This window comes from Mus caroli, unplaced genomic scaffold, assembly GCF_978045245.1.
Source record: "Mus caroli unplaced genomic scaffold, Mus_caroli_1 scaffold_11, whole genome shotgun sequence".
Classification (NCBI taxonomy): domain Eukaryota; kingdom Metazoa; phylum Chordata; class Mammalia; order Rodentia; family Muridae; genus Mus; species Mus caroli.
The window spans coordinates 87,782,449-87,801,546 of NW_028227266.1; the positions used below are offsets into that span (position 1 = coordinate 87,782,449).

Sequence of the window (19,098 nt, forward strand, 5' to 3'; positions counted from 1 at the left end):
AGGCAGTCCTCTGCTACATGTGCAGCTGGAGACGTGGGTCTCTCCATATATACTCTTTGGTTGGTGATTTAGTCCCTGGGAGATTTGGGGGGTCTGGTTGGCTAATATTGTTGTTCTGCCTATGGAGTTGCAAACCCCTTCAGCTCCTTAAGTCCTTGTCCTAACTATAGTCCAGGTAATAAAGTTCAAAAGGGACACAGTGGAACTTGCTGCTGCTGAGTTTTCTGGGTCCACTTTACATCACTCTATTCCTTCTTCTCCCCAATGCAACTCATCCCATATTCTCCCTTCAAATATATTATCTCTTCTGTTATAACTATTGTTACATTAAGATTACTCCATTTAATGTTGCTCTTATGTATATATGCGTGTTTAGTGCTGTTAGTTTGGAATTAGATCATCTGTGAGGGGGCCCACTCCTGGAGAAAACTAATTCTCTCTACACATTGATTACCTGTAGCTCTTGTTATATAGTGGCATATCAATAGAGGTTGTCTTGATACTGGTCCTGTTTAAGCAACTATACGGTTGAGATTTTATGGCCTTATCATCTTTGTCATGTCTTTTGCTTAGATCATTTGTATACTAATCACTTTATTTTTATAGGTTTTTTTTTTGTATATTCTGGCTATGAATGTTGTATCCGAGATGCAGCTGGCAAATACCCTTTCTCTCCTATTTTCATCTTCAGGGTTGATTTTTGTTGTTGTTATACAGCCCTTTTTGTTGTTTTATGGGTTAAATTGTCCATTTCAGCCTTAATTACTGAGTAAATGAAGTCCTATTCAGAAAGACTTTGGGGGCTGCCTCTGTGTTTGTTTTACTGTTTTAGCTTTTTTTTTTTTTATAAATATTTTTATTGGGTACTTTCCTCATTTACATTTCCAGTGCTATCCCAAAAGTCCCCCATACCCTCCCCCGCACTCCCCTACCCACCCACTCTCACTTCTTGGCTCTGGCATTCCCCTGAACTGAGGCATATAAAGTTTGCACGACCAATGGGCCTCTCTTTTCACTGATGGCCAGCTAGGCCATCTTATGATACATATGCAGCTAGAGACACGAGCTCCATGGGGTACTGGTTAGTTCATATTATTGTTCCACCTATAGGGTTGCAGATCGCTTTAGCTCCTTGGATAGTTTTTCTAGCTCCTCCATTGGGGACCCTGTGATCTATCCAATAGCTGACTGTGAGCATCCACTTCTGTGTTTGTTAGGCCCTGGCATAGTCTCACAAGAAACAGCTATATCTGGGTCCTTTCAGCAAAATCTTGCTAGTGTATGCAATGGTGTCTGCGTTTGGTGGCTGATTATGGGATGGATGCCTGGATATGGCAGTCTCTAGATGGTCCATCCTTTTGTCTCAGCTCCAAACTTTGTCTCTGTAACTCCTTCCATGGGTGTTTTGTTCCCAATTCTAAGAAGAGGCAAAGTGTCCACACTTTGGTCTTCGTTCTTCTTGAGTTTCATGTGCTTTGTATCTTGTATCTTGGGTATTGTAAGTTTCTGGGCTAATATCCACTTATCAGTGAGTACATACCTTTGATCCATTTAGAATTGATTTGGGGCGGGGTGATAGTCAAAGCTCTAATTTCATGACTGTACATGTGCTTTCCCCACTTTCCCTGCTTTCCCCTCACTATTCGTTGAAGATGTAGGCTTGTGATTATTTGGAATAATGACCAACTATGAAAAGTTTTAATTGTGTGCATGAGTTTTGTGTGTTATTGATATACATATCTATTTTGTGCCATGACTATGCTATCTTTCTTACTAAAACTGCAATATAGCAGAATATCTGGGATGTTAATTCCTCCAACATGGTCACTTGCACAGGCAAACCTTGATCGTTTGGCTATTCTTGTTCGTTTTGTGCTTCCACACGAGTTTTTAGGACTTTTGTATTTTTGTGAAGAATGTCACATGGAGTTTGAATTTCATTGCATTGATTATTGGAATTTCTTTTGTCGGATGATCATTGTTAATTCTACCAATCCAAGAGCATAATGGTGTTTCCTCTTTATTGTGTCTCCTTGAGGGATATAAAGTTTTCACTGTAGATATTTTTCTCTTCCCTTTTTAAATTTACTTCTAAATATTTAATTTTGGAGGCTACCATGAATACGAATGTTTCCTTGATCTCTTTTTCACCTTCTTTGTATTGGTATATAGAAAGATTTCTGATTTTTTAAAGTTGAATTTGTATTCTAACACTTTACTGAAAATGTTGCTTATATCTGTTGGGGTTTTTGAGATCTATACTTACAAAACATCAACTTACAATAGGGATAATTTTAGTTTTTCTATTTTTATACACTTGGGTGAAGGTTCTGGTTTAACTTCAGTAAGTCAGAATGCATATATCATTGCTATCCCTGACCTGCGTTTGGGAGTAGGGAACAGGGACAGAGGAAATGGAGTCAGATTTACCAAGCGAAATAGCAGATCCAACTTCTACCTGGCTCTTGAGGAATTTGTGGATACAGAGATATGTGGTAACAATCCTGTTTCAGACAAGTCCTAAAAGCAAATGGATCTGGCTACTACGTGGATCTGAAACTGAGAAGTGAGATGGGGTAAGGGTTCTAGATGAGAGCAAACAGGACAGCCCAAGACTGTAGACTCCTCCTGTCTCTGAATCTACATGGTCTGAATGGATGGGCAGAGTTGCCCAGGGTAATGTGAGTATCCTAGGTTACACTTATGAAGAAGAGTTGTCCTCTCCAGGAAAATGGATGACGCCACTACGCCCAATGACCTGAAATTGAAATCTCTAGAACATATATGACAAAAGAGGAGAATGAGATCTACAAGTTGTTCTCTGAAATGCAAAAGTGTCCCACCAAACAAAATATGTGTGAAAACGTAATTGAATAATACACAATCAAAGATGGATTATTATGTTACTTTGGGTTCCCCCGACTTGAAATGTAGTATTTCTGTTACTCATATCTCTCTAGGTCTTTCTTTAATTTGCCTTCAAGGGAAGACAAGCTAGCAGCAAACCAATCAACTTGCTCATTAGGTCTAATCACATGCATTTGCCTACACTTTTCCCCACACCAAGCAAGAATGCTGCATAAGTTGTAAGCAGTTCCATGAGCTGACGGTCACTTTCTGTCCTCTTAGACATACCGGAGAATACTGACAACACACTTGCACAAGATGCCCCAGAAAGCACATGAGAGAGTATGGAGTCGGTAAGAAGGCCTTTCTTTAAGATAGAAATGTTACTTAATGATCTTATTCTTCAGTCAAAATCCCATTTTAACAACAATGTTGAGCAGAGTTATCTTAGGTCTCGGGAGACTTAGCTTAAGCAAGGGAAAAGTGGGATTGTAGTAGCCTGGTCCTGACTGAACAGAGCACCAAAGCACCCAGTGTCAAGTGTCACAGTCTGTGTGATAGGACCTTTTATTCTGGAGAAAAATGTTCCTATTTTGGAAAAATGTATAAATTTCATTTATAAGTTGACAATCATGTCAAGTTCCCTTGACGTACATGCAGTATGTCCCACAAAGGTCAGTGTGGAGGAAGCTTCATATGTCCAGGTGGGGATGCTAAGTGGTAAGACTTAACACATAAGCATTACTATAAATAATTGAGACCATATTGCAGAAGGGATTAATTCCACAGCTGACTTCTAAAGCTGCTCAAGAATGTTACAGTGTGACTTACAGAACACTGAGCAGAGGACAAACAGATAGTGGTAGTTAATGTGGCCTTTGAAATAGGAAAAGTGGGAAGTGGCACAACTAAGAAATTCCAGTCTTCTGTGGTACCATCACAGAATATACTAATACATAATCTGTCACTTAAAGATACTTACCTATGCTGATTGGCATTATGAACATGTTGATATATTTTTCAAAGACCCATGCAAACAGAAACTAGTGTGACCTGCACTGCATACCCTTTTCTCTCCTTTAAATTTCAGGTGGAAGATAGAAAACGCAGACGCAGTATGTATTGCCAAGTGTCTTAAGACACGTTTTAGAAACAAATTGTATTAATATTGGGTAAACTTAGATGTGAATGCAACACTATAATCTAAGTTACCTCTTGAGAAGAATTTGGATTTTGTTTTGAAAAATAGTAGTTTCCTAAGTTAAAAAAAATTAGGCTAAAGGCATTTGTGTAAACTCACTGGATCCATCTATGCTCCCTGTAATTAGTTTGGAATGGTTTTTTACCAGGTTGCATCTAAACCTGTTTTTTCCAAGATAGTCATCCAGATTATCCACTCCAATCTCTAGTGAGAAGCTATTGAATTACCATAATAGGATACACATTTTATCAAAAAATATGAGTTGAAAGTTCATCACATTTCTCTCTTTATGGTGGTAGTCTAGTGAGGAGTAAACCAGGGCACAGAGGTGAGTGACGAGGCTCTCCATGCAGATCAACAGACACTTTGTGGAGCAAGGACTTAGTGATGCCTATATTCCATATTCTCAGCATCTTCCTTCAGTAGGTCAGAATCACAGAGAGTGCAGACTCTGCCATGATTACCACAGTGGGCACAGCCAGGGCATTGCTCTCCATCTGCCTGCAGACATACATCCACAAGCATGAGAGATAGAAATCCCACACACTTCTAGTCTGACCACAGATTCTGACGATGGGACCCCAACACTGCATGTGGTGACGTTTGTAATCTACAATGACACCAAGCTGCCTTTCCAGTCTCCTCCAGTTGAGGGTTTATCTAGGTGTGACCAGATAACAAGAAACTCCCTTTTGCACACCTTCATGTGAGAACGGGGTTGCCCTAACTTGGAGTCTGAGTCATCAGTGGGACATCTGCAGGCTTTGGTACCTCCCGATTCTGTTCCTCAGTGACCAGATTCAGTCACTGAGAGCCAGTTGACAGTGTGAGGGTGGTGAAGGAAGGACCTGTTTACTGATCCAGGAAACCCACAACTTCTTTTGGGCTGAAAGGTAGAAAGGTATGTGTACCTTCAGTTGGATCTGTCAGGGAAGATGGCCACTGATGCATGAATGCAGCTATCATTGTAACCTTGGGTAAAAAGTCACAGGGTCTCACAGCTTCTTACCTCCCCTACATCCCACTATGGCTATGCCATACATTGCCCTTGAGATGTAGTTGGTAAGAATGAAGTGTTCTACAATGTTCTGAAATAAATGCATCCCTGAGTCCAGGTACAGTTACTCCTATGTAGCTGAGGTCCTCTGGCATGTCACAGACATCACAGGGCACTCCAGCAATGCCTGTGCTTTTCCTACAGTATACACTAAAGAGATTGATCTGTTCTAGTCTAGTGATTCTCATGAGAAGTCCTTCTCCACCAACTAAGAAGGAAGTCTTTGTGTTATAGTGAAGAGTTGGTGGCTGAAGGCATTGCATGGGTGTCGCTGTGTGCTTGTGGCTCTAAGAAGGGTTAGAGTGAAGCCCATTGGGCAGCATACTCACACAGCATGCTCAGTCATATGACTCTTCCCTCTGTGTTTTCATATCCATCTATGTTTAGGCTTTAACTGAGATTCCTGTGAAGTCCTTTCAATGCCTAACTCATTGTACACAATATACAGTGATCCTCCTGAAGCACCAGTCTCACTCTAATGACTGCACCTGGAAAAAGCTGTCAGATCAAATGCACAAATACTCAGTAGTTGTTAGTTTGCTTGAGTTTTCTACCAAAAGGCTGATGCAACTTCCTCCTTTTAAATGTATTCCTAGCTTCTGCGCTATTAAAAAGAATTAAAAAGAAGTAGGGTATGGGCCCTTCGGAGGTCAAGGGACCACAAGTAGCATTCCTTCAGCTAAAACGGCAGTAAAGAATGATAAAGGTACTGTGGGATTTCTAATTGGGTATAGTGGTTGATAATTATTTTGTCTCATATAGATCCAACACCCATTCATGATAAAAGTCTTGGAAAGATCAGGAACTCGAGGCCCATACCTAAACATGATAAAAGCAATCTACAGCAAACCAGTAGCCATCATCAAAGTAAATGGTGAGAAGCTTAAAGCAATCCCTCTAAAATCAGGGACTAGACAAGGCTGTCCACATTCTCCATACCTATTCAACATTGTACATGAAGTCCTAGCCAGAGCAATTCGACAACAAAAGGAGATCAAAGGGATACAAATTGGAAAAGATGAAGTCAAAATATCACTTTTTGCAGATGATATGATAGTATATATAAGTGACCCTAAAAATTTCACCAGAGAACTCCTAAACCTGATAAACAGCTTCGGTGAAGTAGCTGGATATAAAATTAACTCAAACAAATCAATGGCCTTTCTCTACACAAAGAATAAACAGGCTGAGAAAGAAATTAGGGAAACAACACCCTTCTCAATAGTCACAAATAATATAAAATATCTTGGCGTGACTCTAACTAAGGAAGTGAAAGATCTGTATAATAAGAACTTCAAGTCTCTGAAGAAAGAAATTATAGAAGATCTCAGAAGATGGAAAGATCTCCATGCTCATGGATTGGCAGGATCAACATTGTAAAAATGGCTATCTTGCCAAAAGCAATCTACAGATTCAATGCAATCCCCATCAAAATTCCAACTCAATTCTTCAACAAATTAGAAAGTGCAATCTGCAAATTCATCTGGAATAACAAAAAACCTAGGATAGGAAAAACTCTTCTCAAGGATAAAAGAACCTCTGGTGGAATCACCATGCCAGACCTAAAGCTTTACTACAGAGCAATTGTGATAAAAACGGCGCGGTACTGGTATAGTGACAGACAAGTAGACCAATGGAAAAGAATTGAAGACCCAGAAATGAACCCACACACCTATGGTCACTTGATCTTCGACAAGGGAGCTAAAACCATCCAGTGGAAGAAAGACAGCATTTTCAACAAATGGTGCTGGCACAACTGGTTGTTATCATGTAGAAGAATGCGAATCAATCCATTCCTATCTCCTTGTACTAAGGTCAAGTCTAAGTGGATCAAGGAACTTCACATAAAACCAGAGACACTGAAACTTATAGAGGAGAAAGTAGGGAAAAGACTAGAAGATATGGATACAGGGGAAACATTCCTGAATAGAACAGCAATGGTTTGTGCTGTAAGATTGAGAATCGATAAATGGGACCTCATAAAATTGCAAAGCTTCTGCAAGGCAAAAGACACCGTCAATAAGACAAAAAGACCATCAACAGATTGGGAAAGGATCTTTACCTATCCTAAATCAGATAGGGGACTAATATCCAATATATATAAAGAACTCAAGAAGGTGGACTCCAGAAAATCAAATAACCCCATTAAAAAATGGGGCTCAGAACTGAACAAAGAATTCTCACCTGAGGAATACCGAATGGCAGAGAAGCACCTGAAAAAATGTTCAACATCCTTAATCATCAGGGAAATGCAAATCAAAACAACCCTGAGATTCCACCTCACACCAGTCAGAATGGCTAAGATCAAAAATTCAGGTGACAGCAGATGCTGGCGAGGATGTGGAGAAAGAGGAACACTCCTCCATTGTTGGTGGGATTGCAAGCTTGTACAACCACTCTGGAAATCAGTCTGGCGGTTCCTCAGAAAATTGGACATAGTACTACCGGAGGATCCAGCAATACCTCTCCTGTGCATATATCCAGAAGATGTCCAAACTGGTAAGAAGGACACATGCTCCACTATGTTCATAGCAGCCTTATTTATAATAGCCAGAAGCTGGAAAGAACCCAGATGCCCCTCAACAGAGGAATGGATACAGAAAATGTGGTACATTTACACAATGGAGTACTACTCAGCTATTAAAAAGAATGAATTTATGAAATTCCTAGTCAAATGGATGGACCTGGAGGGCATCATCCTGAGTGAGGTAACCCAATCACAAAGGAACTCACACAATATGTATTCACTGATAAGTGGATATTAGCCCAGAAACTTAGGATACCCAAGATATAAGATACAATTTGCTAAACGCATGAAACTCAAGAAGAATGAAGACCAAAGTGTGGACACTGTGCCCCTTCTTAGAATTGGGAACAAAACACCCATGGAAGGAGTTACAGAGACAAAGTTTGGAGCTGTGATTAAAGGATGGACCATCTAGAGACTGCCATATCCAGGGACCCATCCCATAATCAGCTTCCAAATGCTGACACCATTGCATACACTAGCAAGATTTTGCTGAAAGGACCCAGATATTCCTGTCTCTTGTGAGACTATGCCGGGGCCTAGCAAACACAGAAGTGGATGCTCACAGTCAGCTATTGGATGGATCACATGTTGGATAAGCCAGTGTGCTTCACCTAATGTAGGCAGGACAAGGTGAGCCACTCTTGGTACTGATTGCCCCCACATGTGGGTGATCCATGTGGATTAGATCTGAAGAATCTCCAGAGTAGAGGTGAATTATATAAAAATCCTTCTTGGTCAGATTGAGTGGGAGAGGGTCCCAGCAGTGGTCATGTTACACTCTGTGTTTGGGAGAATGAGAGAGTGGGAAAGAAATCATAAGGACAAGGAAAACAGAAAGTTACTTTGATTTTCCTCTTTCAGAGACATAAGGATAAGCAGTAGCTGTCTATGAAAATGATACCTAAATTATTTTCCACCCCCTTTAACAAAATACTTTAAGAAAAACAACCTAGGGATGAAAGGATTAATTTGCCCCTTAGCTTGAGAATGCTGAGTATCTATAAAGAGAGAGAAGTCCAAAGTGGTGTCATGTTATAATTACGGGTCAATGTTTAGACCTGTTTCAAGAGCACCCAGAGAATGGCACAGCTTAACCGGCAGAAAGACTTTTGAGTTTGGCCTGGGAAATAAATGTCAATTGTGTGATTTTTAACTCATTTGCAGTCTCTTTTCTCACCATGCACTGACTGGCATGTGACATGACAAAGTCAATGGAGATTAGAGAGCTGGCCCTGTCTTACAACCACTGATCTAGTACGTGAGGAAGAACCTTGACTTTGGCCCAGCTTTGGGCATTTTTTTTCATGCATTCTGAGATCAATCTATAAGATGCAGAGGGTGGATTTGATAGTTCCCATGAACTAGTATCCATGTGCTAGGGCTTAGGAACATTATTTCAACCCTCCTAGGACCTATCTGGACATTGCCTGTCTATCCTCTATGCTTTAGTGTACTTGTATATTTCACTCTTCAAATAAGAAGTCCATTTTCTTCAAATGACTTCAGTAGGTGTAATGAGGTATATCTGGTTCTCCTGCATTCTCATTGTGTACTGCTAGCTTTTGCCATCTGTGTAATTTGAATAGATTCTGTCTTCACTGTAATCTCAGTGGCTCCTGCTTCTAAGCAGTGTGCTCCATAAAGACCCAGGCCTCTCCTCCAGCCGACACTCTTCACTCTCCTGACACCTTATAAGCTCTTTCTCTTGTCCTTCTACAACATCTTCCTCCTGATCAATACCACCTTGACTCTGAGCTCTACTATGCCTGGCAATACATGGGATCTTGGGCTTCCTTAGCATCTGGAGAGAGACAGAGAGAAAGAGAGGCAGAAACAGAGACAGAAGAAAGAGAGAGAGAGAGAGAGAGAGAGAGAGAGAGAGAGAGAGAGAGAGAGAGAGAAGACAGAAGAGAGAAAGAATAGAATGGCCTGGTGTAGTGGCACACACTTTTCAACTTTTCATCCCAGCACTTGGGAGGCAGAGGCAGGTGTTTCTCTGAGTTCAAGGCCAGCCTGGACTGCAGACCGAATTCCAGGACAGCTACACAGAGAAATCCTGCCTTAAAAGGACAATAAAAAAAGAGAAGGAAAACAAAAACTAATCCAAAGAATTTAAAAGTATACTGGATATCCTAGAAATACTATAGCAACCAGAAACATGTTTATTATAAATAAATAAAATGGATAAGTATGTAGAATATTAAAAATCAAAATATTTTTCTATTTACAAACACTCTGGATATGTGGTGTTTAACATTAGAAATGTATGACACCATCATTCTGTATGCAGAAATATCTTTTCTTTCTTTCTTTCTTTCTTTCTTTCTTTCTTTCTTTCTTTCTTTCTTTTTTTTTTTTTTTTGAGGCAGGGTTTCTCTGTATAATCCTGGCTGTCCTGGAACTCACTTTGTAGAACAGGCTGGCCTCAGACTCAGAAATCCACCTGTCTCTGCCTCTCAAGTTCAAGGATTAAAGGAATGCATCACCACTGCATGGCCATATAATGTCTTGAAAGAACTTTTGATATGAAATCAATCGGACCTGAGTCTAACTCAATAAGACACATATAGAAAAATCCAGACATATATGTCTGTGCTTATACCATAGCACTGCCTGTGGTAGGGACAAGAGCACATCTCTGCCAGCCTAACTTGAGCTTCAGTGAGAGACCCTGCTGAAGGGAAGAAATCAGAGAAGTGAACAACAGAGCAGACTAGTGGATACTCTCTTGTGGCCTCCAAGAATATGGGCACAGACATGTACTCACTCAAAGGCATATACCACAAGCTGAGGATACTTGCGTGCTCATGTACACATGGACTCACAGACACTGGACCTTAAACATATTTTAGCTTTATTTTTCTTATGTGTATTAATCATTTGCCTACCTATGTTTATGTGTATGCACCTTGTGAGTGCCTGTCGATGTAATCATTGCCTGCAGCTAAAGGTCCAGGAAGACCAGAATGAGCTCGTATATGACCAATATAAAACAGATGTTTTCAGGTAAGAATGATGTTTTGCAATTTTGCAAACAGAGATCCCACTGGCATATTAAACGTACCACGTCTCCAATAAGGGAATTGATTGTGCAACATATAAACTATCAGTAAAAATATTAAAAGCATCACTTACAAACTCAAAGACATTCAGTACTGCTGTCAGTTCTGATAACTGAGCTGAGAGGCCAGGAGTCTCTATGACTATTTGTTGATTATTCATTAGATATCCAGCTCACCCTTTAGAGGAGCCGTCAGTAAAAATCAATAGAGCATTATATAAAGGCTGTAAGGAAGTCATTTTAGGAAATATCACCTCATGTACACTTAACATTTTTATCAACCTATCTTGAGGATAATAATTATCTATAGTTCCTATAAATCCTATTTGAGCAATCAAACAATCCATACTGTTCTGCTTCAGCCAAGTATCTTGTTCTGCGCTGTAAGGCTGAACAATGATATCTGGCTCTTTGCCAAAATAAGATAGTGTCTGTTTCCTTCCAAGTATGATCATCTGAGATACTGCTTCATAATATGGCAGGATATTACATTTAGGAGAAATCCTCAAATGTATCCACATTAGAGGAGCCTTTTGCCAAAACAATCCTGTAGGCATATGAATCGTATTAAAAATTAACAGATGTAAAGGCAAAGAGTAATCTATTTAAGTGACAAATCATTCTTCAATAGCTCTTTCCACTTGTAAGGCCAGCAATTGATTAAGTATAAGTCCTCAAGGGTTAAAACCATTATGTGGAAACAGGTAGGAACTGAGGACATTAAGAACAATTTTTTTCAGCCAGGCATGGTGGTGCACACCTTCAATCCCAGCACTCAGGAGGCAGAGGCAGGCAGATTTCTGAGTTCGAGGCCAGCCTGATCTACACAGTGAGTTCCAGGACAGCCAGAGCTATACAGAGAAACCATGTCTCAAAAAAACCAAAAAGAAAAAGAAATAAAGAAGGAGATTATTCTTATGTAAGGCCTGTAATCTGCCTGAGATATAAATCTAGCATGGCATTTCCTTAAGGGGTCTTCTCCAGGCAATCTAGAACAAACTTTTAAATGTCCAAAAACAGTCTTCTAAAAAGGACAGCATTTTTTCTTATGAGTTTTATATGCATAAACCATTGCAAATTAGAGAATGTATAGTATCTGAGGGATGAACAATTTTAAGTAATTGTAGGCTCTGAGATATATATTCATAAATAACAAAACAAAGCTTGATTATTCAATATTTTAAAACACCATCTACAGCACACAATTTAATTATCTGTGCTGAAGCAGGAGGAAACTCAAAAGAATAAGCATGTGATCCAATTCACATATACTTTTCTCCCATAGAAGGATTGTTTTTAAACACAGTAAATGGGATGCATGCATGCATGAATTTATAGAAGATAGAAAAGCATGCATAAAAACAATCTTTAACTTATCTTTAGTGATTATTAATTTTATTTAAAATGATGGTATGCAATAGGCCAAATAATATCAATATTCTGCAATAACCAATTTAATTGCTGTTTGGAACAAGGAACAGACACTTTATCAGGTTTTTAAGACAAATGTTTTTGTTATAGTTTTTCTAAAATATATGAATTTATCTTACTGAAAGACTCCGAGAGGAGCCCCTTGCTCAGGCCTCGGGACAATAGCAGACACCCAAGAACTCACGAGAGACCAAGCTTAATGCAAACCACATGAGGCTTCTTTATTCAGGGAAAGCCTGAGCTCTGGGGACGACTCATATCCCACGCAGGGGTAGAGGAGTCGACCTCGAGGGGAAAGAGGTCCCAGTTTTTATAGGCCCTCATGGGGGAAAGGGTAAGGGGGGAGTAGGGGATTTCCAGATCTAAACAATGTCTATTCTCAAGAAATGGGTATGGGAGGGGTACAAGGAAAGAGTCTGGTGCAGGTGTAACAACACAGGATTGGCCCGGATGTGGTTGCTGGGAGATTTTCCTACTCTTGCCCAGCAACCAATATCACAAACACCTGGCAATGGGCTTTATCAGTGGGCACACACATGGGTTCAAGGAACGATCAAAACATTGACAGACACACGGGTTCAAGGAGTGACCAGAGCATTGTGCACCTCTATTTTTCTAAATTAGTGAAGCTAGTTCTGCTAACAATGAAATCTATTTTGCCAATATCAGGGCTTCTGTGACCTTTTATATTCTGTCAGGATCTTTCATTCCCTACTTCTAGTTACTAGTTCTAATCTTAGAACTAAACTGCAATTTCTTTTTCAAGGTTCTGCAGAGACTGGTTTTGTCTTTGTACCAACAGCTGGATGGCACCAATCTTTTTTCTAACAATGAGGTCTAAAATTCTTAATCAATTTATTAAGAATTAGCGGGCCACATGTCAGCAGTAAGAGCAAAATTATTAGAGGGCCCATCAGAGTAGAAATGAGGGTGGTCAACTAAGGGGATTTATTCTTCAGGAGCTCACTTTACGTGAGAGGCATGAATCTAAGCAGAGATGCCTTCTACTTTGACAGCAGTGGGGGTGGTCAGCAGCATGATGTAAGGGCCTTTTTAAGAAGGTTTTAGATTCCCAGCTCAATATCATCGGACGAGAACTGCATCTCCCACCTGGAACTGGTGTGGTACCATTAAATCTCTTGGTTCATAGGCCTCTTTGAGCTGCTCTCAGGCAGTGTTTCTGACCACTTCTAGGGCTTTCATGTGTGTAAACAATGAAGGACCAGGGTTAAATTCTAGAGGATCTAACATTTTCCCCATTTCAGTGAGCTGGGGAGCCCCCACACCATACAGGATTTCATATGGAATGAGCTTATTAAATTATCTCAGTGTGTTCCTGACTCGGAACAAGGCAAAGGGAAGGAGGGCTGTACAGTTATTCTCGCCGGTCTCTAAGGTCAATTTAGTCAAGGTCTCTTTTAGAGTTCTATTTATACTTTCTACCTATCCTGAACTCTGGGGTCTATAAACACAATGTAAAATTTAATTAATCTCCAGTTGGATGGCCATTCCCTGACTTACCTGGGCAACAAAGGCTGTGAGACCCTATTACCTTAGATATTCCATGGAAAAATTTCTAGGATCTTCTTAACCACAACATTGACAGTTTCTTTTTTCATTTGGTAGGCCTCTACCCACTTTGAAAAGGTATCTATAAAAACTGCTATCAGTGTAGACGTTGATGGGCCGCCCCTCAGCCATCTGAACGGCCTTCTAGGAAGCTGCTTCTGTGTACCATTTTGGGATGCCTGGCCATGGCTGGTTGTGTAAATCACTATGGATCCCAGTTTCTTCTGCAAGGATGTCTGCACAGCAGTAAACAGGCAAGGAGTCATCCGTTTCAGGCAGGAAGATAGCAGGATTGAGGATAGCAGGAGGAGCAAACACGACCATTCAGTCAGCAACAGACTCTTGTAGTGAGTCATCTGGGCATTTGTCATCCATCGGTCTAGGGACTGGTGGATAATATTTTCAAGAGAGTGGGAGGGAGGGGGCTACCACAGTTATTTGCTGTCCCAAAGTTAATTTGTTGGCATCTTAAAAAGTAAGGCTACTGCAGCAATGGCCTTTAAACATGTGGGCTATCCGCTGGCCACTGGTTCTAGCTTCTTAACCATATATGTCACAGGCCTCTTCTATGGCCCTAGAGCCTGAGTAAGAACTCCTCTGGCCACCCCCGCCCACTCATTAACATAGAGGATGAATGGTTTGGTTAGATCTGTCAATGCCAAGGCTGGCACAGTCAACAGGGCCTCTTTAAAGGCTCTCTGATGTTCTGATATCCATCTGAATTCTCCACTTTCTTTGGTCAGAGGGTACAAGGGGGCAGCCAGTGTTGTAAACCCAGGTATCCAAAGTCTGCAGAACCCAGTGGTGCCCAAGAATTCTTTCACCTGTCTTGGAGTAGCCGGTGCCAGTATTTGAGTCACAGTCCTTTTTCTTTGCAATAGGCACATTGGTCCTTCTCTAAAGTCTTCTGGACTGGTCTTCTTCTTTCAGGTCTAGGTTCCCTGTTGCCCAGGTACCCTGTCTGTCTATTTTCTGGCCTGTTCCTTCCTTTACACTCTCCTACTACTGCGGCCAAAATCTTGCTTAAGTTCCTCTCCTGTCTTCTATCCCTTTTCCTTCTGTCTCTCTCTTATTCTCCCTCTCTTATCTTAGCCAAATAGGTGGGATGTCTTGTTGCTCCCTTGGACTAGAGCCCGGCGTAAACTGCCAACCTCTCCTTACCTTGAGCCATGTTGTAGTTGTAATTTGGCCGGTCTAGAGGGAACCCAGCATTCCAATTATATAGATCAGGCAATGAGAAAGGCCAATATTGGAGGGTCTGCAGAGACTGCGGGTCTGTGAGCTGGCTGCGCACAGCTCGCAAAGGAAAAGGCAGAAGTGGTGTCAGGAGCTCCATCTGCTGGGGGAGTCTGGGCTCATTGGCTTCGCTCAGTCATCTGATTGCACCACCAGCACCAGCAATCCCAGAGCTGAGGACAGGGACCTGCAGAGGCAGAAGATAGGGTGGAGGGGGAGGGGACTCTGGCCACTCGGGAGGCCCTTGATCTAATTTCAGTCCAGTGGTCTAAAGTCAAACTTGGGGGGGGGGGTCGTTACAGTCTGTACTATCATCCAATATCACGGAAAACACAAAACAGACACAACACACACACACTGATGAATGCCTGGAAACAGACACAAAAAACAAACACACACTGACCAATGCCCATCTTCTAATGGACAACCAAAACCAATTCAGAAATGCAAAAAAGTCGGGGAAGTACATAAGTCTTCCAATCTAGGAAGACTACCAACTCTTCACTTCCTGCCCCAGACGGACTCCTGGAGTCCTTCCCCTGGCTCAGGGCATCCCCCAGAGCGAGCAGCAACTGGTAATTCCAGCATGTCTGCTGTTCACACTCAGTGCCTCATCCCGAGGCAGAGGTCTCTATTTCTCACGAAAGGAGTGGCTGCAAATTTCAACACTGAACCTCCCTGGCTCACAGAAATATTTTTAGACAAAAAAAATTTCACATCCAGGTGGGTCTTCAGAGATGTGGGTGGTCTCACCAATCCTGGGACGAGCCCCCAAATGAAAGACTCTTGGAGGAACCCCTTGCTCAGGCCTCAGGACAATAGCAGACACCCAAGAACTCACGAGAGACCAAGCTCAATGCAAACCACATGAGGCTTCTTTAGGGAAAGCCAGAGCTCTGGGGATGACTCATATCCCACGCAGGGGTAGAGGAGTCGACCTCGAGGGGAAAGAGGTCCCAGTTTTTATAGGCCCTCATGGGGGAAAGGGGAAGGGGGGGGAGTAGGGGATTTCCAGATCTAAACAATGTCTATTCTCAAGAAATGGGTATGGGAGGGGTACAAGGAAAGAGTCTGGTGCAGGTGTAACAACACAGAATTGGCCCGGCTGTGGTTGCTGGGGAGATTTTCCAACTCTTCCCCAGCAACCAATATCACAAACACCTGGCAATGGGCTTCATCAGTGGGCACACACATGGGTTCAAGAAACGGTCAAAACATTGGGAGACACAAGGGTTCAAGGAGTGACCAGAGCATTGTGCACCTCTATTTTTCTAAATCAGTGAAGCTAGTTCTGCTAACAATGAAATCTATTTTGCCAATTTCAGGACTTCTATGACCTTTTATATTCTGTCTGGATCTTTCATTACAATTCTTAATTAGCACCACAGCACCCTTAATAGGATGTTAAGACTTTACTTTGAGGTGAAGAAAGATGATTTTACATTAATGTTTTCTCCTTCCAAAGAATTGCTGTGGGCACATTTAATATCCATAAATAAGATAAGCAGCTAATATTTATTTACCATTGATTATAATTGATAACAATTATAAAAGATTCCTTTATTTTCTGAAAAGCCTTTTGTTCTTTACCAATTAATTTGTATCTCTCTTGATAACATCCAACAAAGGTTTAAGATACTTTAAGACCTTAAGGTGAGGTCTTAGCCTATTAACATTTCCTGGAAGCTTTTGAAAATAAAATTTTGAAGCAAATCAATTTTTTGTTCTTAGATTTTCTGTACCATAATTTTCTAGTATAACTAAAACCCTAAATATTGTACAGATATTGCCTCTGAATCTTTTCTGGTGCAACAGCTACCCCCCAGAACTTTAAAGCTCATTGTGTGAGAGCAAAGATTTGAAGTAAGCTTCCCTTTAGAGGCATTAGCTAATAAAATATTTTCCACTTAGGAAACAATATACACTGAAAATTTCAAACTCTGAAAGATTCAAAATCTCACCTTCTTGTATTGAAGCAGAGACATAAAAATTTCGCTTACATAATGTAAAGCTATAGTAGCCATACCTAGAGGCAAAATTTTTCCAGTGATCACCAGATAACTGGAAGCAAACCCTTTACAATTATCAGGATGCAAAGGAAAAACCAAACCTTTAAATCTATAATAACTTTTACATGAAGAAGGCAAGCCAGATTGTAATGTCTTTATAAGTTCTACAGTCTGATTGACCTTTTATAAACTTTGAGTTTGAACTTTATTTAGAACAACATCTGGATAGATCTGCAACAATGTTCTTTTAGCTAAAAAGAAATTCCCCTGAAGGCAGGCAAGAACTTCCCCTAGGCACTGTTTGCAAAACAAAAGAAAGCCACACAAGCTTCACTGAGGCTGCTCTGAGCACTGTATAGCTGTATGGCCACAGAGAGCTGTACTACTGCTCTCATAAGATGATTACTCTTCTACTCATCTTAATTAACAATATATGGGTGAGTAGAAATTCTTAAATTTGCGATCAAACTGCAAGCTGCAGTCAATGGAACATTGGCAATTTTACTCATAATTTTTAAGTTTCTTTTGCAACATCAGGATAATATCTACAACCTTGGGAAAGCACAACCCAATTTCAAAACAATTTATCATCTTTAAAATCAATATTAGAAACATCACTATCGTGTTATGAAGTTTAGCTGCCAACTTATACCTATGAATGCATGACAGTGCAAATTTTAATGCTTCATTAAAGAGACATTGTTTTAAATCTTATCTTTAAGTTTACCTTTTAGGATAAGAATCTCATTAAATATTATCTCAACTAGAAGAATCCTTAGAGGCCTAGTTTTTTGGCCTGCTTTATGCCACATGTTTGAAAGACTCCAAACCTGAGTTACCAATTTAAAGCTGTCTTACTACCAATGTTACACCTTTTAAATCATACCCAATAACTTATAAGCTAATATTCTGTGATGAAGACAACACAGAGCATATTATACCTTTAAGACCAGTAAAAAAAAAACCACAAATTAAGAGGCTACAGGAATCCTATAAATTTAGACCAATCAAAGAATTTTACTTTTTCTAGCTATAAGATAAAAAGCACTTTGCCACTTGCTAAACACAAAATTATGATCGCAGAGAATTTTCTAGAAAAAAACCAACTATCAGGGGTTTTTTTGTTGTTTGGTTTTGGGGTTTGTTTGTTTGTTTACCTTAAAACTAAGAAGGTGCAGACTCCTTTTCTTTAAAAGCAGTTTTTTTTCAGCAGGCGCTCTCCTGCTGTGCTTGATTCTTGGCTAAAGTGTGGGCCACTCTCAGGCTTTGCTGAACCAGCAGATAAAGTTTTAGCCATTTTTATTTTCCAACATGAAACACAGAACATTCAGTCATTCAGACAATGAGACAAAACACACCTGAATTGACACACAAACAGATTGATGCACCAGATATTAGACAACACAAAGAGGGCAGAGAACTTCTGCTGTAGGGGCCAGAGAGAATAACACAGGGCATCCACCTATTTCTCTCTATCTCTGGGAGAATTTCAAAATCCATTTTCCTTTATTTTATTTTATTTTATTTTATTATTTTAAACCCTATTCCTCTAGCCTGATGCAGTTCTTGACTGTGGACAACCGTCTGTTTTATTATTTTAAACCCTATTCCTCTCGCCTGAAGCAGCTCTTAAAAGCTGCAGACAACCGCCTGTTTTGAAGTTTCTAGTCCTTCTCTGCCAAACCCTAAGTGGAATCAGTGCCGGGTCAGCACTGTTCCAACGAAGTCCATATCCTACCGCACCTCCAGCAACACTTTAAAAATGAAGTTTAAAACCAGCACTGGCATAAATACCTGTTGCTCACTGTGCCCGAAGCAATCATCTTTTTCTTTCCTTCTTGTGAGGCCCCACACATAAGACAGCGATCCCTCAGTGTTTTCCCGCTGTTTCCAGATCCCTGGTTTAGGACACAGAGGCCGGCCTACAGCTTACAGAAGCTCCATAGAAAATCCCAAGAAGAACTGGGGTTAATTTCATGCAAGCCAGTGTGACTTCATGTAGCACCCACTGTTCTGATTTTCTTACAGATATAGCTGAGGTGAAAGACATAGATATTGAATGACAACAAAAAGCTCTAGATAGTAAAGAGAATTTTCCTGGTAAGTAATTTTCGTGTGGAGATCAACAGGAAAGGGCTCGTGAAGCAGTCGGGTTGG

General features: G+C 40.6%; 1 protein-coding gene across 2 annotated transcripts in view; it reads left to right on the forward strand.

Annotated features, from left to right (window-relative positions):
* LOC147002098 (5-formyltetrahydrofolate cyclo-ligase-like) overlaps positions 1-19,098 on the forward strand; it is an 81,011-nt gene that overhangs the window by 49,872 nt on the left and 12,041 nt on the right. The window lies entirely within an intron of this gene.